Source organism: Coenobita brevimanus, chromosome 84, assembly GCF_032717465.1.
Source record: "Coenobita brevimanus isolate Jiangsu-jjx chromosome 84, ASM3271746v2, whole genome shotgun sequence".
Classification (NCBI taxonomy): domain Eukaryota; kingdom Metazoa; phylum Arthropoda; class Malacostraca; order Decapoda; family Coenobitidae; genus Coenobita; species Coenobita brevimanus.
The window spans coordinates 40,746,212-40,770,233 of NC_137037.1; positions in this window are offsets into that span (position 1 = coordinate 40,746,212).

Here is a 24,022-nt window from a genome sequence, read left to right on the forward strand (position 1 = left end):
CTACACCAAATCACCATTATTCCCCAAATCTCCATTCTTTACCAAATCACCATCCTTCACCACACCAAACCATACCGCCATCCTACACCACACAACACCATCCGACACCACACATCATCATCGTACACCACACACCACCACCAAATCACCATCCTACACCACACCACACAACACCAAATCACCATCCTTCACCAAATCACCACACCACACAACACCAAATCACCATCCTGCACCAAATCACCATCCTACACCAAATCACCATCCTTCACCACACCAAACCATACCACTCCACACCACACTACACCAAATTGCTACCCTACACCACACTACACCAAATTGCTACCCTACACCACACCACACCAAATCACCATCCTACACCACACCATTCTACACCACACCATCCTATACCACACCATCCTACACCACACCGTCCTTCACCACACCATCCTCCACTACAGCATCTTACACCAAACCACAACACACCAAATCACCATCCTACACCACATCACACTATGCCACACCACACCAAGTCACCATCTAACACTACATCATACCATACCATAGCACGCCATCCTACACCAAATCACCATCCAGCAGTATGCCACACTATACCACACCACACCACACTACAAATCGCCATCCTACACCACATCACACTAAAGACACTAACTAAATGACCCTAAATCTGCTACGTCTAGTAATATTAGTTTCACTTTTCTCGTTACCCCTTCTCACCTCCCCCCTTTTTACTAACTCGTCCACCCTTCCTTCCTTTCCTTATACATTGTCTTCCCTCTTCTTATTCATTTATTCTGTATTTTATATTTATAATTCTCTTTCATTCCTCCATCCCCCCTGGTTCAGTAGGGAGAGAGAAAATAATGGGCAGAGAAAAGTCAGTAAAAGGGAAACAAAGCTAGTGTTGGAGTATATATGTGTCTTGGCCTCTACCCCACCCTCTTCTTTTCTCCCTCCTCACGTCTCACTCTCCTCCCTCACCTTCTCCATCACTGTAATCACTGGCTCCCTCCCTCTCTCCCTCCCACCCCTCACCTCTACCCCCACTTCTCACTTTCCCTCCCTTATATCCTCCTCTCTTCTTCTTCTCTTCCTCTTCTCCAGCTTCTTCCCTCAAATCCAAACCTTCGCCTCTTCTTCGTCCTCGTCCTCTCTGTTTCTGCCCATCTCCCACTCTCCTATTCCCTTACGCACCTACGCATTGTCGTTCTCACCCTTACCTTTACCCTTATCCTCATCTTTACCGTCACCTCAATCCTCATCCTCATTCGCACCTTCATTCTTATCCACACTTGCTCCCTTAATCTCACCATGTAACAAACAAACACACACACACACACACACACACACACACACACACACACACTGCTCTCTCTCTCTCTCTCTCTCTCTCTCTCTCTCTCTCTCTCTCAGGTCACGTCTGCCCCAAGTGGTCCAACTCTAGCGGGACGGGTTAGGGCAAGGTAGTTAGAGAGGCAGACTACCACAATACGAGGCTGTGGTGGGTGTGGCAGTGTGGTGGTGGTGAGGTGTTGTGGTGGTGTGGTGGCGGTAGTGAAGTGTTGTGGTGGTGTGGTGGCGGTAGTGAGGTGTTGTGGTGGTGTGGTTGGGGTGGCGATGGCAGTGTGGCAGTATGGTGGTGTTGGTGTGGCGCTGTGTGGTTGTAGTGTGTGGTTATGTGGTTGGTTTGGGGGTGGTGGTGGTGGTATGAGGTATAGTAGGGCTGTTGTGTCTGTGGGGTGTTGTGGTTGGTATTTGTAGTGTAGTATGGCGGGGTGTGGTAGGGTAGTTGTGAGGGATGTAGTGGTGTGGTGGTAAGGTGGTGTGGTAGTGCTGGTATTGTGCTGTAGGTGGAGCGAGCATCACAAGAGGGATGTGGTGGTTTGGTATTGTGGTAGTGCTGGTGAGATGGACTGTCATGTGCTTTCATAGAGCACTGCAACAGAGGGGTGTGATGGTATGGTGCTGGGTGGTGTGATTTACTGTGTTATGGTAAGGTGTGATATGGTGAAATTTTAGTGAGCAATGGTGTGGCTGTAATATGGTGCAGTGTGGTGTGATGTAGTGTAATTTTAGTGTGCAGTGGTGTGGTGTTAGTATGGTGTTGTGTGGTGTGATGTGGCGTGGTGTGGTGGTCATGGTATGGTGTGCTGGTGTTGATGTATTAGTGTTATGCTGTTGGTGAAGTGGTATATAAATGTGACAAAATTAGAGCTGTGTGGTGCCATATCTGTGGCCGTAGCACTTAGTAGTGCGGTGGTGTGGTGTGGGAGCGCGATGTGGCAGTTTTGTTGTGATAAAATCCCGTATAATATGTCACGCTGTGGGCTTCGTAACTCCTTTCTCTTGGCGATTTATTAAGCATATTACACATTAACATTCTCGTGTATGTTTTGTATATCTTTTTAATATCGACATAATTTGCTTCAATAATATACAAAAGGGCAGTGACGGGTAATATGCAGAATAAATCAACCAGGAAAAAGTGTAGGGAACTATGAAGCCACCTGTAACATGATCCCAAGTTCAGAATTACAATAAGGTCAGAAAAAAACACAAAAAAGGCCAATAAGTCGGAGTGGAGAAATTTTTAAAAATTCCCCCCACCATTTCCTGCAGCGGACTAACACCAGCTGATGATGATGATGATAATGATGATGATGATGATGATGATGATGATGATAATAATGATGATGAACAGAGAAAATGAGATAGTGGTAAGGAGGTGGTGTGACGAGGTGCGTAAAGACCGTCTGTGTGGTTACGAGGCACTGAGGGATATATGGCCTTACTTGGTTAACAGGGGGGCGTGAGAGAGAGAGAGAGAGAGAGAGAGAGAGAGAGAGAGAGAGAGACAGACAGACAGACAGACAGACAGACAGAGAAGATGAAAAATGTTGGTTTTTTTCTGTTCCCATCTTGTTCTCCTGTCTCCCACTTCCCTTTTCACCCTGTGTCTCTGTCTACTTCCGTCTCCTTTTTCCCTCATTTTCCATATTCCTAACCCCTTCCTCACGTCATCCGTCTTCCTCCTGTCCCCCTGTCTCTTCGCCTTTATCTCCTCTTACATTTGTCTAGTAGGATCAATATCATATCCCGAGCCACATCACTCAAGTAGCAAGAGTCTTCACCTACCAAAACATCACAATATACTACTTTATTACGACTTGGGCCAGAGTATCTTCCTTTTTGCAGCTTATATGACAAAACTTACTCGCGGAAAAAGCCATTACTAGGGGATGTACATCGTCTCCATAGTAATTCTTCGTGACAAGCATCAGATTCTGGTGCAAACGTATCCTAACAACTCAGCATTCATGATGGAGAGATGGAAGTTTTAGGCTAAATCAGTGGAAAAGGAGTATAGTCCAGAATATCCCATCCTCTCTTTCCATCTAGACTACCGAATCAGCTCTTTCCAAATTGTCCACTTTAACTTGACCTAAAATTGCCCTCTCTCCGCCTTGAATGCAAAGCTGAAACAGGAGATTAACCCCAGAATATTATGCTAGTCACGAAGAAGTACTATAGAGAGGATGAAGAGCTGTAGTAGTCTCTTAATACGTCTACTAAGGAGGTTATGCTTTGGGCTTGGATTGTCTTGCTGTCCGTCTCTCTGTCTGTTTGTCTGTCTGTCTGTCTGTCTGTCTGTAAGAAACATTATTGAAAAACTGTTGTATGTACTTGCACAAAATTGTAAATAATGTTTGCAAGCCATCAGTCTGGGCAAACAAATGTCAAAGTCAAGGTCAGGGTTGTGAAAACGTGAATGGAGGGGATGTTCTACTGAGGGTAAGAGAATTAATCAGCAAAAGAACGAAAATCGTCTCCAGATTTAAATGGACGAACTACAGCACGGAAACTCCCCCCCTTTCTTCCAGGGTAGCTGACCGCCTCGCTACATCATAATATTTCATCTCCTCCTCTTGCACACAAACTACCGAATCACCTCCCTCAGTTGCAGAACTTTCCTTCCTTCCTTTTTTTTTTTTTTTTTAATCAAACAAACCGAATCATATTTCCCTAGCACACTGACCTGTCTCTCCTCTCCTGCCATCCAAATACCATATTATATAGCACTCAGAGAGCGCATACCTTCTCCAACGCCTATACCAAACAACTCAGAATACCTCCAAAACTTTATCAATTCCTCCTTGGCCAATGACCCACATATCAAAAAAGAAAAGAAAAAAAGTAAAATCCATCAAAAAGTTTTTGAAGTATCTTGTGGATAACCATACAGAAAACAGTCCTAAACCGGGACTCGAACTCAGATCACCGCTAAAATTTAACAAGAAGCGGTGCCAAGGCACAGCAAACCCGTCCCCGGCAGTCATTTTAGTGCTGACATAAACACACCAGATTATCAAGTCAAAGATGCCGCATATCAAATTTGGAGTAAATCGTGTGAAAATTTACTATTTTATGCCCCTCAGAAATTTTAGGCCCGACCCACCTGAAATTGACCCCCCCTACCACTGAGTGGGGTGTGACCTCCCTGATGTAATGAGTCATGTTATAAGATGCAGATTTGAAAGATGCACCTTTTGGTTTTGGTTTCACGTGGATAAGACGAATTTGAAAGGAGTTATGGCGAAAAAAAACTTTTTTTTTTTTTTTTACCTTTTCTGGGACTTCAGCGTGGGCCTTGTCCCAAAATTTAATCAGGTGATCAGAAGGTTATAGCCCACCATCCCTGTAATTTTAGTCTATATCGCACCTGTAGTTTTCGCGTAAAGTTGTTGACAGACAGACAGAAAGCCAGACAAACAGACAAACAAATAGACAAACCGAGTGAAAACAATACCCGTCCCCGAGCCCCTCAAGGGCGGGGACGGGTAATCAACTCTTCCTTGGTCCATGGCCCACATATCCACAAAATTGCATTGAAATCCATCTATAACTTTTTAAGGCATCTTGTGGGCAAACAAACAAACAACAGACAAACAGGGGTGAATGCATAACCTCCTCCAACTCCGTTGGCAGAGGTGATTATATCTCTTCTGTATCTACAAGTGCAATAGTCCTCATAATGCTCGTACCCTATCGGATCTACCAATGAGAAACAACTATAACACATACGGCAAATATATCCAAATATAACACTTCGACTTTTACACGTATCACTGTCCCTACAGACGCCCCTTCCTCATTATTACTACACCAACTTGGCGGAGGGTGAGTTCTGTCTACCACTCTCTCACCGTGGATCTAATGTGGACGGATACAGATATATGCCAAACGGGTTAATCAAGGCTGTATCCAACTCCTTCACGTCGAAAAGTCTCTCCCAAGTTGAAAAAGAATATCGTCTTGTGGTAGTAATAATGAACTTGAATGCATCATCGCAGTGAAGCGGTTGCGCCTTCAGCTTATCAGGTTAATCATGCTGGTACGAGACTGTTGCATTGGACACGCAGTATGAGATAGAACAGATGGGGATACAGAGAGTGAATCTAAACAAGTTAATGAAGGCTAGATCTAACTTCTCATGCTCTAAAAGACTCCCAAACAGAATGAAATCGTCTGGATCAGCGAGGATAAGATATAGCAAAGCGTCCTCGGAGTGAAGGGATTAACTTCACTCAGATGACGTCCTTTTCAGTTCATTCTTGCTGCCAAACAGAAGATGTAGCCCCTTTAACCCAATGATGTATATTCCATTTTCTTCTGGTTATTTGGAGATGATTTATTCAGCTCAGAAGATAGACTTTTCGAACGGAGGAGAGTTAAATTCAGCCTTCATAGAAGACTTCACATCAAAAGGTCCTTCCAAAAGTGAATAAAACCGTATGAAAGAAGCAATAATAAGGTGGAAATAAAAGTCATCGGATTGTAGTTAATACAGTGAAGGGAAACTGTCTTCCAGCAAAGGGGATGATGAAAGCCATATCTAACTCCTCGAATTCAAAAAATCTCTTCTGTTCTTGCCATCGCCAGCCGATTCTACTCAGCTTAGGAGAGATTTTAAACAGTTCCCATCATCTCTTGACAACTCTACTCAGCTTAAAAGAGACTTAGAATTGGAGTGGTAGTCCCTAAATTAAAGAAAATTGTCTGGAAGTAGCAAGAACACACACACACACACACACACACACACACACACACACACACACACACACACACACACACACACACACACACACACACACACACACACACACACACACACACACACACACACACACACACACACACACACACACACACACACACACACACACACACACACACACACACACACACACACACACACACACACACACACACACACACACACACACACACACACACACACACACACACACACACACACACACACACACACACACACACACACACACACACACACACACACACACACACACACACACACACACACACACACACACACACACACACACACACACACACACACACACACACACACACACACACACACACACACACACACACACACACACACACACACACACACACACACACACACACACACACACACACACACACACACACACACACACACACACACACACACACACACACACACACACACACACACACACACACACACACACACACACACACACACACACACACACACACACACACACACACACACACACACACACACACACACACACACACACACACACACACACACACACACACACACACACACACACACACACACACACACACACACACACACACACACACACACACACACACACACACACACACACACACACACACACACACACACACACACACACACACACACACACACACACACACACACACACACACACACACACACACACACACACACACACACACACACACACACACACACACACACACACACACACACACACACACACACACACACACACACACACACACACACACACACACACACACACACACACACACACACACACACACACACACACACACACACACACACACACACACACACACACACACACACACACACACACACACACACACACACACACACACACACACACACACACACACACACACACACACACACACACACACACACACACACACACACACACACACACACACACACACACACACACACACACACACACACACACACCGTCCTCCCCCTTCCCACCTACCCCGACCCACACTATCCCACTTTATGCCCCTACCGAGCCAGCAGGATATTAGGTGGAAAGGAGGGACTCAACGTGAAGGTAATATCGCGGATGATGGTTGGTCTCTGCTCTTAATTACGCCACGTCTCGGCCCCGGATTATGTGGCAATATTAACCCTGATTCTGATATTACTCCCTCGTCACACACACACACACACACACACACACACACACACACACACACACACACAGATGATGATATGGGCTAGTCAGTTTTTCCACTTAGGTGATCCTCATTTCGTCGGGATAACTCTAGTACTCTACTCCAGCTAATGACAGACGGTATTTATTAGTCTGAGAGTGACCCCTTGAAACTCAGCCGTAAACAAGATTAACACGGATAATTGTTCTCTCTCTCTCTCTCTCTCTCTCTCTCTCTCTCTCTCTCTCTCTCTCTCTCTCTCTCTCTCTCTCTCTCTCTCTCTCTCTCGTGCCAAAACTGTAACATTCATCCAGTTGAATAAACCAAGGCATTTCGAAACAAGACTCTACCTTTGAATCTTTCTGTTGTCTGTCTATCTATCGGACTATCCACTTACCCAACTATCTGTCTGCCAAATGTGTGTCTGTCTGGATGTATGAAGGTTAGTTTATGCGTTTCTCTGTCTGCTGGCCTGTTTGAATGCCTGTCAGTGTGTGGGTCTATTTATATACTATTGTAACTACCTACCAGTCCGAATGACCGTCCGTTTATCTGTGTGTCTGTTTCTAATCATCCACCCTTACCTTTATCTGCAATCAATAAATAAATATATCTATCAATCTATTTATCTATCTATCTTCTTATCTATGACTGTATATCTGTTTCCGTACCCATCGATATTCTGTCCATTAAAATATACATGTAAGTACGTATGGATGGATGGATGGATGCAGGTGGGTATGTAGGTATGTCTGTGTATACATAAATATTTACTTATTTATTTATTTATGTATTCATTTATTTGTGTATATAGGTATATATATGTAGGTATGCATGTATGTATGTATGTGTATATTGAACTATCTATCATCCATCAATTTATAGGCCTATACATCCGTCTTTCGTCTATCCGTCCAGTAGTTCATCCATCCACTATCTATCAGTCTTATCAGCCTATTACGGAACTATCAGTCTGCCCAGCTGTCCATCTATCAGTCTCTTATCCCTGGTTCTCCCTCTCCCTCTCAGATATTTCCACATACACTGAATTTCACATCCCGAATTTGCGGGAGAAAAGATGAAGCGGTTTGAGAGAGAGAGAGAGAGAGAGAGAGAGAGAGAGAGAGAGAGAGAGTGATTTTTGTCTGCGTTAATGGTGTTTACTGATGAGTTAATCTGAGTGCAGAAAAATAGCTGTGTCATTTTCAGAGACAGACAAACAGACACATGGACAGATAGACAAACAGCAGGCAGACAAGGAATAAGGAGACAGACAGACAGACAGACATGGGGGTTGGCTTCTTATTAAGGCTATTTCACTTCTTATTATCGTTATCTGGCAACTCCTTCTCTTGCTCTCAGCGCCATAATCATATCCTTTCTCAGCATCTGTTTTCTTTTGTTTTCCCTTCTTTCATATCTCCTTGTTTCTCTCGCATCTTCTCTCTCCCTCATCATATGTACATTTATGTGTATATGTAAATAGGCAGACAGATAGACAGCTAGACAGACAGACAAATAGAAAGACAGAGAGAGAGATATCAGTCAATATATCCCTCTCTCTGTTTACCTATTATGGGTGACAGACACATAAGCTAAAGGCATATAGTGCATCCATTTGTATAATTCAGGCCAAATCGTAACAGTAATCATTCATGGAATCCGTCTCTTATCTGTACATTTATCTGATCATCCATATACTTTTTCATCTCTCTGCCTGTACAGTTATCTGGATGTCCGGAGGTTGGCCTGCTGCCTGTCCGTCTGTGTCTGTTTATGTATAATTCTGCCAATTTATTTGTCTGCCTCACTACCGAAGTATCTATTAGTCTGCTTATCTATCCGTCTACCTTCCTTCTATCCCCCAGTTAATCCCTCTGTCTAACGTCCACTCATCTTTTTCCTTGTCTGCCTAACTATTATCAGTCCCTCATACCCTTCATATATCCATTATACATTTACTGGTCTTGTTTGCATGCATATGCTCGTATATATATATATATATATATATATATATATATATATATATATATATATATATATATATAAAGTATATACATTCGTATTTATGTACGAATTTATGTTCATATATATATTTATTTATTTATCTATTATTTATTTGTGTATTATTTACTTATTTATTCATTTATCTATATATCCATCAGTCAGTATCTTGACCATCCATCAGTCCATGTATCTCAAACTGCAAATCAATTATTCCGTAAGTTTATCTATTTACTTTCTATTTATCTATCTGTTTATCAGTCATTCCTGTCTTTCCCCCCTTTCTCTCAAACATTTCCGCAAATGCACTGAATTCCACATCTCGAAATTGTGGGAGAAACGAAGTGGTTTGAGCAAGGAGGAGAGAGAGACAGAGAGAGAGAAAGAGAGAGAGAGTTGGTTGGCTTAAGAATAGAGCTATTTCATTTTTCAACACTGCTATCCGGAAACTCGTTCTCTTGCTTTCAACGCCGTAATTATATTCTCTTCTTATATTCTCTCTCTCTCTCTCTCTCTCTCTCTCTCTCTCTCTCTCTCTCTCTCTCTCTCTCTCCTAGAAATTAACAGGTAAATCAGAGAAGGCATAAAGAAAACATACTACCAAAACAATCATACCGGGTATGTTTTTTTTTTTTTTTTTGACAAATATTATGGGAAATAATGATAATAATAATAATAATAATAATAATAATAATAATAATAATAATAAACAGATTTCACTTTATATTATTTCCCAGACATTGTATTGTCTGGGTTTGTCATTGCTCGATTAATTACGATGGGACTCTGATAAGTTTCTTTTAAATGATAAATAGATAGATTGACTGATAGATTGATTAATTGATTGACCGGTTCATTGATGGCTAAACAGACTGACAGATAGACAGACAGATGAATAGATAAACAGATAGATGGACAGATAGAGCGATAGGCAGTCAGACAGATGTAGAGATGGACAGAGATAGTGCACTAGATAAACAAACAAATGGCTTGATAACGATGTAGATTAGCTGATTCAAATTGCCGGGAATTGTTCAGATGGATTATCCCTCCCCATATCACTGTTCCAAAAAGCGTGTGCAATTTATCCCCCTACGTTAATTGATGCTTAATAACACTGCTCGCAAATTAACCCTCTTTTGACCTCACTATCCCTGTAACTGTTCCACGGTCTGAAATTTAGCCCTTGTTCTTTTCTCGCTAATGCCAGAAGGTTTTATTCAGTAGTCTTTGGGGTCTGGAAGTATTAGTTTTATTAGAAATGCCCTCTCGTGGTTGGGACAGTTCTAGATGATAATTTTCAGCTGAGTGTGAGTCATGGAAGACAGTGCGTTATCGGAGAACTACGGGTAGACAAAGAGAGAGACAGACAGACAGACAGACAGAGAGAGAGAGACAGACAGACAGACAGACAGAGACAGAGACAGAGGCAGACAGACAGACAGACAGACAGAGACAGAGACAGACAGACAGACAGACAGACAGAGACAGAGAGACAGAGACACAGACAGACAGGCAGACGACAGACAGAGAGAAAGGCAGGATAATAATCATTTGTTCTATTCACAGACATATAAATAGGCTAACAACTAAGCAGATTAGGAGATGTTTGGCAGAAAGACAGACAGACAGACTGATATAAAAATTCCACGCTACTTTGAAACATACACATGGTTAAGAAAATAAATTATTGTTATATATAAAGAAATCTCAGTGTATTCGTGTTTTTGGTGTTTATGCAATCAGTCGGTAATTAATATTGGACAGTTCAATCTCTAAATTCAGTACAGACAAAAGGGCTGCATATTTTTACACTGCTTTGCAAACAAGGTACAGTTGAGGTCATTAACTCATTTACACTGTCTGGTATCGGTGTCCAAAACTAGTGGGACTTCTTTTAACCCTTTCCATCCCCTAACATAATTTTATTTTGTTCTTGCTCTTCAGATGTGTTTCTTCATCTCAGGACTGATTTTTAGAACTGGAGAGATTAGATATTGCCTTCTTTAACACCTTTATAGTTTGGGTCTCTCGTAATTAAAATAAAATCGCTAAATTGATAACAATAATAATAAATAATAATAATAATAATAATAATGTCACCGTAGCCAAGGGACAGGAGCAGTAATAGTAGTTGCAACCCCAGGCTCATGTGGACGTGAACCCGATGGACTGAGGGCTGAAAGTATCATTCTCCTTCATTGCACCATCGTCCTTTCGGGGGTTAGGGAGGGAACCGAGGAACACTAACATAACCGGGCAGCTCCATCGCCCTGTTATATCGCTGCCATCTAATGAAGGCGTCCCTCTTCATTACAACGAAAAGGTCATATTAATATTTATCAAGCGAGTTTCATAGTTGTGGTCAGTAATTAAACACTTTCACCGCTAGACTTTCTTAATGCTGAGGAAAGTTATCTTGTGGGGTACACTGAATATAATACTCAAGTGCACCCACAAAGCACAAGTCGTTAGTCTGACTTGATTCTTTGTCCAGCCATACACGGATCTTGGTAGAGTCATCTGCTGTAATCGAACTGGAATCAGGTCGCATGAGATCGGAATCCCAGACATGTTAAGGGATATCAGACTTAACCCTCTCTTGTTGCGGGCGACTCTAGTATTGTATTCTGGCTAACGGGCGATTTTATTCACCTGAGACTGAGTCCTAAGAGTCCGAGAGTGTTAAAGCGATCTTCCCAGCAACAGTAAACAGTAACAGCCAATTACATTTTCTTCCCCTTGAGGTGCAGGGGGCAGAGGCTAGGCTACCATAAACCAGTATGGTTAAGGGTAACTAGTCAGTGAACGTTCCATGATGGCATTACACGATAGGAACATCATCCAGTCACCTACTGGGAATCGCCTGTTGAAGGTAGTCAATCTGACTGGGACATTCTAGAAGATGAAGAAGAATGCTGCTGCTGCTGATGATGATGATGATGATGATGATAATAATAATAGTAATAATAATAATAATAATAATAATAATAATAATAATAACAATAGTAATAACAATAATGATAACAATAAAATAATAATAATAATAATAATAATAATAATGATAAAATCATCATCATCATCATCATCAAACAAGCAAGACCCTCACTCCATTCTGAACCCCACATATGTAGAAGAATATATCTGACCACGACTGTAGGGTCATGTATCATCCTCACCAAACATGAGACCCACAAAACACACAACAATAACCTGCAGGAAAGGTCAGCTCCCCTTCGCTACTTACTGCATGGAGGAAGGGGAAACTTTTGTAATATGTCGCTTTAAAAAGGAGTAAATAAAAAGTAAAATGCTCACAGAACACGCAGTAACAATAATACACGGCAAGAAGGGTAAACTTACATATACTACATGCTGCAGGAAGGATAAACACACATAGTATACTAGTGCTGCAGGAAGGATAACCACACATAATATACTAGTGCTGCAGGAAGGATAACCACACATAATATACTAGTGCTGCAGGAAGGATAAACACATAGTATACTAGTGCTGCAGGAAGGATAAACACACATAGTATACTAGTGCTGCAGGAAGGATAAACACATAATATACTACATGCTGCAGGAAGGATAACCACACATAATATACTAGTGCTGCAGGAAGGATAACCACACATAATATACTAGTGCTGCAGGAAGGATAACCACACATAATATACTAGTGCTGCAGGAAGGATAACCACACATAATATACTAGTGCTGCAGGAAGGATAAACACATAATATACTAGTGCTGCAGGAAGGATAAACACACATAATATACTAGTGCTGCAGGAAGGATAAACTAACCTATACTACATACCTCAGAAAGGGTAAACTCACTTATACAACATCCTGCGGGAAGGGCAAACTCACCTTTTTGTGTGTGTGTCCAACTCTGGGCACAGGCTATACAGCCCGTTTCCTGAGGCCCAGTAGTCCTGAGTACTATAAACCTCCACATGCCACCACTTCGGTGCTAACACCCACCGTCCATATTAAATCCATGCTAGAGCTGTCTCATACAGAACCAGTGTATTGGCATTAGCTCTGGTACTCTTAAGACATGTCGGTGGGTCTTTTCGCACTACATACTGCAAGAGGGACAAATTCACCTACACTACATACTGCAAGAAGGACAAACGTACCTACACTACATGCTGCAGAAAGGACAGACTCACCTGCAGTACATACTGCAAGGACAGACTCTCCTACAGTACATGCTGCAGGAAGGACAGACTCAACTACACCACATCCCGTACTGCAGGAAGGGTAAACTAATATAATGTGTCGCTTAAAAGTGTTAAATATAGAGTAAATGAAATAGTAACCGTGCACTCAGTAACTCAGTACAGGAAGGCTACTGATAATATATTAGGACAGGGTGGTATGTAGGCAGCGCACCACTAGAAACTCGTGTGGTGGATGTACATGAGCTGCGGAAACGGCACAGTCTGCTTGTGTGGGCGTGGATGTGGTGGGAGTAGGAAATAAATAAATGATGCAGGGTAGACACGCTGAGTAAGCCGCCTCCACAACACACGAGAAATCACCCAGCGGAGTGATTTGGACCACCTTTACGTAGGCCTAGCACCTCCTTCCTTAGCGATGTACCCACACTGTAACGTTACACCTTCTGCATGATACAAACTGACACCATGAATGAAACGTTTGATAACAGCCTTACTCCAACCCTACCGTGACAGCTGGATTGTTCAGTATGAAACTCATCGAACCCCTCTGTAACGATACTTTTTGAGTGTGTGTACACGGTGATCCGTATATAGCACTTCTCTTCAAGCCATAAGGTAATTTCTAGTATGCTGGCAGGACGGCTCAGTGTTATCAATGTTTGTCCGGTATCACTGTTTCATTTCCTACACCCGCTACCACACCCATGCCCACACCAGCAGATTGAGTCGTCCCCGCAACGAACAAGGTAAGGCCAGGTGAGTTTCTACTGGACCGCATTTCACGGACCACACTATACTTTGCATATTACACCTTAAAATTCTCTCTTATATTACTTATTGAATTTATATACCAACATAGTTTTCACTGTTTTTATTACCGTGTCATAGTATAGCTGAACTGGTAAGGTAGAGGTATACCTTCTAAGCCGATGAGATACTATAGTGCGTTTACTCGAATGTGACAAAGATTCCAAACAATATTCAACTCAGCTGATGGGCAAATGTAGCCAGACTAGAGGGCTGATTTGACTAGTAACCACGGAGATTCATTCCTAGAGGGTTAATTTGACTAGTAACCACGGAGACTCATTCCTAGAGGGCTGATTTGATTAGTAACCACGGAGACTCATTCCTAGAGGGCTGATTTGACTAGTAACCACGGAGACTCATTCCTAGAGGGCTGATTTGACTAGTAACCACGGAGACTCATTCCTAGAGGGCTGATTTGACTGGTAACCACGGAGACTCATTCCTACTTCATTAGGTTTATAGAATTTCACCCAGCCACGATTAAATTTTCACGCTTTTGCAGCATATTTCGTGATCCTCAGTGGCAGAAAAAGACAATTCTCCTGTTCTACATCTCCTTCACAGCACTTTTTCGTGACAACCATCACATTTCATTGTTAATCTATCGTTACAAAAGATCATTCAAGATGAGGAGAAGGCAATTTTAGGCCAAATTTGACTAAGTCAGTATAGTAAGGAAGCAGTGACATATATCATTCTAAACTGACGATAATACTATATTCTCACAGAGCATCGAAAATAACAGCGCAGAAGGAGGAAACTTGTATATCACCTAAAGGATCATTTCACCCTCCTTTTGTCAGTTGTCTATAGCTGTCATTTTTTTTTTTTTTTAACCTACTCTTGCTTGGCCTTCAGGGTCATCGTTTCCGGGTGTTACTGTATGGAATGGTAAGTAATCCTAATATGAAACAGACAGACAAGCAGATAGACGGAAAAGCACAGACAGACAGAAACACCAACACACACACCCACCCACCCACACACATACAGAGAGAGAGAGAGAGAAAGAAACACGCAGTAACACACGGCAGAAGGGGACACCCATGCAATATATCACGTACACCCGCAGAACACACAATATCACGGTGCAGGAGGGGGAAACTCATTTAATAAGCGTAGAACAATCCATCAGGCACGTGAAAAGTGTGGTATTAGGGCGAGGTGGAGGGGATATCACGAGAGGTATTTGACAGGATAACTCCATGTGTACTAAACCCACATTTATAAGACTGCCGGAGAAGCAAACTTGTGTACAATAATTTATCCTTAACTATATCCGACCGAAGAATAATCAGTCTGGTTAGAAACGGAGCAGGGAGGGAAAAATGGTGTGGAAATTATGATACTCTAGGTGTTTCCGCCATATACCTGGAGGCAAGAGAGAGTGACGACTGCGGAAGTCTGAAAAACTTTCCCAATCAGTGCCACGATCTCCATAGTGAAACCTGTGACCTCTTGTATATATTCCGGTTATGGTATACCTGCTGGTGTAAGAAAGGTTGATGGAGGTTATAACTAGTCCACCAGTTTCGAAAAAAAAAAAAAAAAATCTTTCCTTCACGCCAAGAAAATCATCCACAGGTAGCAAAAAAAAAAAAAATAATAAATAAATAAAAAACTTCATAGTGGCGAAGGGGTTACAAACAAATCGATAATGATGATAAAGGACATAAGAGGATATATATTTCCATGTATGAATGAGGTGAGAAATAGCCAGGAACAGTTACAGGATAAACATGATCATCGATACAGCTCAAAGGAGACACTTCCATTTTCCACTGCGATATACAAACGACTAGAAACACTTACAGGATGAAAGTGATAACTAATGCATATACGGTAAATGAAGCTTTCACATATATAGCTAGGCAAGCAATCAAGACACTAAATAATGATCCTAAAGGTGGAATTAACATAACCCTCAGACCACGAGAGAGTTTCAGTGGCTAGTAAAATCTTATAATGTTTCCCCTTATAAAATCACTTGAGCTTTGGCCAGGGTCAAGTAGGCTGGCGGTGCTTAAAGTAGCGCTGATGTCCATCCCCGATAGTTAAGGAAAAACCGATGTCGTCCCCCGATAGTTAAAGGTAAACCGATGTCGTCCCCCGATAGTTAAGGATAAAACCGATGTCGCCCCCGATAGGTAAGGGTATATTTGATGATGTCCCTGGTAGTTAAGGGTAAACCGATATCGTTCCCCGATAGTTAAGGGTAAAACCGATGTCGTCCTCCGATAGTTAAGCGTCAAACTGATGTCCTCCTCCGACAGTTGAGTAGAGCCGATGTCCTTCCCGATAATTAAGGGGAAAACCGATGTCTCCCCCCGAGACATAAACCCAAATCGAAACAGCATCCAAACTAACCTCTTTTCCTGGAGGGATATTGCGTCTGTATCCATGTGTATCTAATAAAGTAGCAGGGAGCGCTGGCCAGAGAATGATACTTGAAAAAAAAAATAATTGCGGTTTAATTTAGAGGCAGATGAGAGCTGATGTTATTGTGGCTGGCAGCGGGTTTACGCATGACCGCACGCAAAAATTACGCTCCAAATAATAGTCCCGCTGTTGTCGTCATTTGGGTAAAACAAGAATGGCGGTGTACTGAAATTGCGTTCAGTCTATTCAGTACTGTGCCGTTTTATTTTATCTTATTTTATTTGCCAAGTCCACATGGTTTTATTTAGCATAGGAATGACCCTTAGAAATACGAGTTAATGACAGCTATCCAACTTTGAAGCTTTCCTCTAAAATTGAATATAATGTAACAAGACTATTATAAAGAATAAGTAATCATACTGAAGGTGTTAACCCATTGACTGCCAGTATTTTATTCAGATGAATAAAATTGCCTGGTTACGGCGTAAATAAAAAGCCTAAATGAATCCAACGCAACGATAGGATTTATCGAGAGTGCTACTATTTTACTCAGACCGGTAAAATCTCCTGGTTTAGTGTGACTGAAATATTTAACTCCTTCATTGCGATGACCTCTGTTATATTCTGTTATTGCTATCTTCAAATCTTTTAGTCACTAAAGAAAACTTTTCAAAATGGAGAGGTTATACAACCTAAATTCTCCCCTTTACTACTCATAAGATTCTCATAAGCTGAATAAATCCGTCTGGCAACAACAAAATTACAGTAATATATGAAACCTTTATGATGAGAGACTTACCCCATTGTGCCTTTCGTCCTGCGTGTGCAGTGGTGTAGGGCGTCTTTAATAGTTGACGTAGAGGGAACTCGAATTGTTGGACCTATGAGCTTCGCGACTAGGATCCGGTAGGCGAAAGGCGGTACGCTAAGTACCTTGCTAGCAACAACCCATGCGCAGCATCCTTAGGTAATAATGAATAACTATTTTGCTTTCGTTTGTCTATTTATGAAAAATACTGACACTTTTCCCGCAAGTATTAACTACTTAGATATATTACATTCCCTACATTATATCCATCGCTTCTTTTCCCAGAATTACAGACTCATTTTGCTTCTCATGGCTAACGGATGATGATGATGACGATAAGGACGACGAAGGTGATGACGATACAATGTTGTAGCTGCTCATGCTGCTGCTGCTGCTGCTGCTGCTGCTGCTGATGATGATGATGGTGATGATGACTAGGCATGCTAACATTAGATATAATACAGCCTGCATAACACAACTTCCTCATGTCTAATCACCCAGATAGAATCCGAGCAGCATAGTACTGGTATTCCTCTCATAATTAGGACAGCTTTTTTATTCTGTTCCAGCTAACTCCATCGACATTATTAAGCTGATAGTGAGTCACAGTGGTTGATAATCGTCACCATTAATCATCGTCATAACTATAGCATTCTACTGTAGCTAAAGTCAAACAATCATTCAGCCGAGAGTGAGTCATAGGAGTATGATTGTTAATATGGTCATTTTTAACCTTCTCATAGTCGGTGCAACTCCAGTATTTTATTCAAGCTAATGCCAGACGATTTATTGAGCCTGAGAGTTAATGTTGTTACGCAGTCGCCAGACATTAATCTAACAAAGGGTGAAGCCTGCGACCCTGTGTCCCATACTGCTAAAATGCAATCTCTTTAACTTCTCCCAATTTTCACCCTTTTCCAGCTCATTTTACGTAGTTCATTGACAGAAAAAGGCAATACTGTGGCTTTACATCCTTTCTGTAGTACTTATTCGCGACTTGCATCATATTCTAGAGTTAATCTATTGTTAAAACTCTGCATTCAAGATGGAAAGATGGCAGTTTTAGGCAAAGGTAAAGTGAACAGAGTATAGTCACCACCTGTTATTTATTAAGACATCCGTAAACAACTATATAAACGCTACATTGCAGTCAGAATCTAAAGGTCAGCGACCACTTTAAAGAGACACGTACTTCAAATTTGCCAAAAGTGTTCTAAAGTAATGTTAACTACCACCTAAGACAGTCTCCATCTACACCAGACAGGGATCATCGCCTCACCGACCAATTTTCCACCTTAGACCTATTCTCCCATTGGACCTATTTTCTCCACTGGACCATTTTCTTCCTGGAACCATTTCCCTCTTGGAACTATTTTCACCCATGAACCTATTTTCACCCATGAACCTATTTTCCCCATAGACTTATTGTCCCCCATGAACCTATATTCTCCCATGAACCTGTTTCTTCCATGGACCTGTTTCTCCCATGGACCTGTTTCTCCCATGGACTTGTTTCTCCCATGGACCTGTTTCTCTCATGGACCTGTTTCTTCCATGAACCTGTTTCTCCCATGGACCTGTTTCTCCCATGGACTTGATTCTTCCATGGACTTGTTTCTCCCATGGACTTGTTTCTCCCATGGACCTGTTTCTCCCATGGACTTGATTCTCACATAAACCTTTTTTATCACATGGACCTTTTTCCCTATGGACTTGTTTTCCTAATGGGGTTATTTTCCCCCATGGACCTATTTTCCCATTGGACCTATTTGCTGCTATGGGCCTATTTTCCCGTAAATGACATGTTCATGATGATTTCCATATGGACCTATTTTTCCTCTCATGGACCTATTTTCTCCATGGACTTATTTTCTTCATGGGCCTACTTTTCCCCATGGACCTGTTTTCTCCCCCAAAGACCACACCAAACCCCCACATGGACTAATTATCACACGGACTTGCTTCACCATGCATCTATTCACCCATCAGACCTACATTTCCTCTTGGGCCCATTACACCCCAAGGACATCCCTTATGGACCTACTTTCCTACATGGACCTACATTAACCAAAGACCAATTTCATCACTAGACCTACTCGCCAATGGACATATTTTCCCTCTATCCACCCACCCGCCCATTTACTTACCCAGTGTGTTAAGCCTGTCCCCTGGCTTGACCTCTGGGAAGCCACACATCAGACCACCCACCCAGAGTCCACCCACCTGCCTAGTAAGACCACCCACACACCCATGAAACCCACCCGACCACCCAACCCCGACTCGTCCCGCCCACATTTTTTTTTTTTTGGGGGGGGGAAATATTTGGTAATCCCATCATATTGGCATTGTTGGATCGAGCGCCTCGAGAGAAGACTCGGCAACGTAGCACCTTCGTCGTCCCCCCCACAGACAAATTAAGGTATTCTGGTATATTAATGTTAAGCCAAAGTTGGTTAAGTCTAAGTTGGTTTTCTTTTATTTATTTGCAGATTCGTTTCATCTATCCCCGAGCGAAGGTGCGACAATGCCGAATCATTTCCCACTGAACTCACTCCGACGTGCCAATATGACTGGATGACTAAGTGTGGCCGAAGAAAGAAACACACATCCTACCCTGCACACCCACCCACCTTCCCCTACCCTACATCATCAATCTACCAACCCCACTCTGCCTACCCACCACACCCTGCCCGCCCACCACACCCACTTTGCCAACTCCACTCCTTTTGCCCACCACACCCACTTTGCCAACTCCACTCCTTTTGCCCACCACACCCACCCAACCCATCCACTACACACATCTACCCCCGTCTGCCTAACCTGCTCCCCTCCCCCACCCACCGATGCATCCACCATCCTGCTATCCCCGCCACTAACCTTGGACCACCAAAAGATGGCTTGCAGCTTCACTCACACACACACACACACACACACACACACACACACACACACACACACACACACACACACACACACACACACACACACACACACACACTCACACTCACACACTCACACACTCACACACTCTCACACACACACACACACACACACACACACACACACACAGGCTCAGAAACAATAACATGAGGAAAACAATGCCTAGCCAGTTAGTCCCCGTGTCTCAGTTATTTTTCGTTCCCTCACATCTCCGACATCATCTGACCCGACCAGAAGACAATGCAATAGCGCCGTGGATCCCAGAAATCTGCCTATCTGTCTGTCCATCTGTCTATCATTCTATCCATCTATCTGTCTATTGTTAGCCTCCTTAGTCCAGTCAGACGTGGCCAAACACAAATCACCTCTTTCACGTTTTGATGTTATGGCGACCAACGATTTGTATCAGTTCATCATGAGGAATTCTTATATAAAGTTTAGTCTTGCTACTTTCAGGTACTTTTATTCGGCTTAGGAAAGACATCTTATAATAATGGAACTAGTGCTGGAAATGTCCAAACTTCCAGTTCCATAAATCTCTTTTAAGCTGAAAACAACCATCTGGAGATAGTACACAGAAAAAAACTAAAACGTCCTCATTCTGACAAGGTGAAAGAATAGTACGAATAAGTAATTGTCAGTCGACTATGACAAAAATGAGGTGCACACACTTACCACATCAGAAACGTGAAGTCCACGATTGAATCCCCAAGTCCCTTCCACACTCGAGTAATCTTCAGCTGACACGTGTAGGTAAAACTAATATAAAAGCGAGCGCTGAATCTGTGCAGCACAATACCCTTTAGGATGAAAATAAACCAGTGAGATTAGAGGACGAGCCTCCCACACACTGGGGTTTCATCCAGCAATTCGAAGCCTGATTCGCTTGTATTCTCATCGTTGAAAGCTACCTAGTGTCTCATTCTGGCCAGGTAAGAATTATATCTGAATATGTACCTTTGTATTTTCGTTTAAGATATTTATACAAACTATATCAATATAAAAAATAAATATACACAAAACGCATACAAGAGAATTATTTGAGTGATATTGGTGTTAGATTCATTCCTCAGCTGATGAGAACACGATCCGCTAAAATAAGGTTCGAACACATTGGGGTCTCATTCAGCAGTTTGGAACCTAAAGGAAATGAGTTATGGAACGATATAAACTGCATCCTATATCCAGTAAACAGTAACTTGCAAGGAATTAAGCATGACATAATGAACGAAAAATATACATCAGTTTTATTAAAGGCTACAACAAATAAAAACAAACACCATCAGATAATAATAAACACCATACAGGTTAAACACACAATCAGAAGTTCCAAGCCTCGATTCAGGTAAGGAACATTTGACTCCTTGAATCCTGTGATGTCTTTATTCTTGCTACTTCCAGACAGTTTCATCTAGCTTAGGGGATACTTCTTGTACTGAAGGGGTAAATATAGGCTAACTCTAAACCTATCAGCTCGATGCATCTCTTCTAAGCTAAACTAAACCGTCTGGTGATAACAAGATTCAACTAACAAGGGGTTAACCAAATTCAAGGGGTAGAAATAGTGGTTACAATCCCAGGCTTCTTTAAATGTGAATCTGATGGGCTGCAGGCCGAATTTGCACTCAACCTGCAGCTCACTATCCTCCTTTCAGGGATAAGGGAGGGAAATGAGAGATGTCTGTATAACCTTGCAGCCTAGTCATGTTGGTGCCATTACGTGAAAGCGACCCTCTCTAGCACTAAGTACAGATGTAACCTATGTATTTTGACGTAGCCTGATATTTCTTTGTGGTTGGTGTAAGAGTTTTTACTGAAGGGCACTAAATTTGAAAACAGTCTTGTGTTGGTGACAAGGTACTGCATACACACACACAAAGAGTACAATATAGAGTATAAACAACCATATATTTGCTTTATTTACATCTAGAAATATGACTAGATAGGATACGGTAGCAGATTTCATGTGGCACAGTGCATAATAACCTCAGGGATTATATATTATTTAGGTATTCACTTATTTTTTATTTTCATATTTTGTTCCAGTTTTTGCCAGAGGAACACTTAATACTAGGAGTGTATTCATAAAAGATCCTACCCAGTTTTACGATGACGGAGCCTCCACAACAGTAAACTATTGTCAGAAATCACTTTGTTTGGTAGTATTTTCATAGTTTATTATTCACTCCAGTTTGGTTGTGAAGTGCTTGGTAGGCACATGAACAAAGAAATATAATCAACCTCTACGCGAGGTTTCTGGCCACACTGAGCTGGCCTTAGGACACCTGCGTTATCATTTGTGAACACGGCCTAATATAATGTCTGATTTTCATTATAGGGCACATAATGCACTTATATTCACTTGTTCACTTTCTTTTACCCGGTCTTTAATACGTATCACCATAAACCTAGTCCCCACTGTTATAATTGAGGTGAGTCATTTACACACCCATATACAGTTCTCTCCGTCTATAGTTCATTCTTTGGTCGTCCAAGTTTAATAATAAAAACTATGAATCAGTCTTGTAGGGTATCCGCAAGTATAGATGGAAAATATTTAAGTTAATGCCACCTGTTATTCATTCATATTCTTTGAAGTTCATTAGGTAATCAGTATTTCATGTCCGGTGGCCCAGTTGCAAAGGCCACTCCCACAAGGTGCACCGTCAAGCAGTATTTATGAAGTGAGTCTCTTTCACGAATTTAATGTTTTCCAATCATTCTATCAAACAGAACGCCATGAAGTACACAGACCCCTGATGTCTGACTAACCCTTATGGAACATCCGAAGTTACTGGCTTCATCTCACATTACAGAGTTTAGTCAGCAGAAGAAAGCAGACGCTAGATACGTGTTATATTCGGTTTGTGCTTCGGACGTTATCGCCAAAAACTGTGGGCTTGCCTTTCTCTACACCAGGGCTATTCAACTATTCTAGAAGTAGGGCCACAGTATGAAACTTAGATTAGTAAAAGGGCCATACATTATTTTACCTTTTTTTCATATATCTAAACACTAACAAACAGAAAGAAGGAGAATTTCATATATTATTTGCGTTTACATTTTCCGCTAAATACATAAATAAAAAGAAAAACGCAGAACTTTCTGTTTTATGCTTAATTATTGGTTTATTTTCATTCTTCTGAGTAGGTCAAAGGGCCAAACAAAAAGATTCAAGGGCCGAACTTGACCCGCGGGCCTCCAGTTGAATAGCCCTGCCCTACACAGTCTCAGGTTCACTAATATCATCAAGTTAGTCCGTAGGAGACTCTCCGGTACACATGTTACGCTGGGTTCACTTGTTTGCCATTGTGCTTCTCTCTCTCGTTTGCGCTTGTCTTGGGATATGCTCAAGAGTACATTTGTCACTACTTGGTTTTTCATTAGTTTCTTTGTTCTCATATGCGTCACTTTCTGGTCATTAAACGGGTTTTATTGTATAGTTTTGGTTGCAACACTCATCAATAATGTACGCATTTTTCCCATTAGCCTGTACACTCACTCTTGCCAGATTAAGCAACTCTTCAATAAATA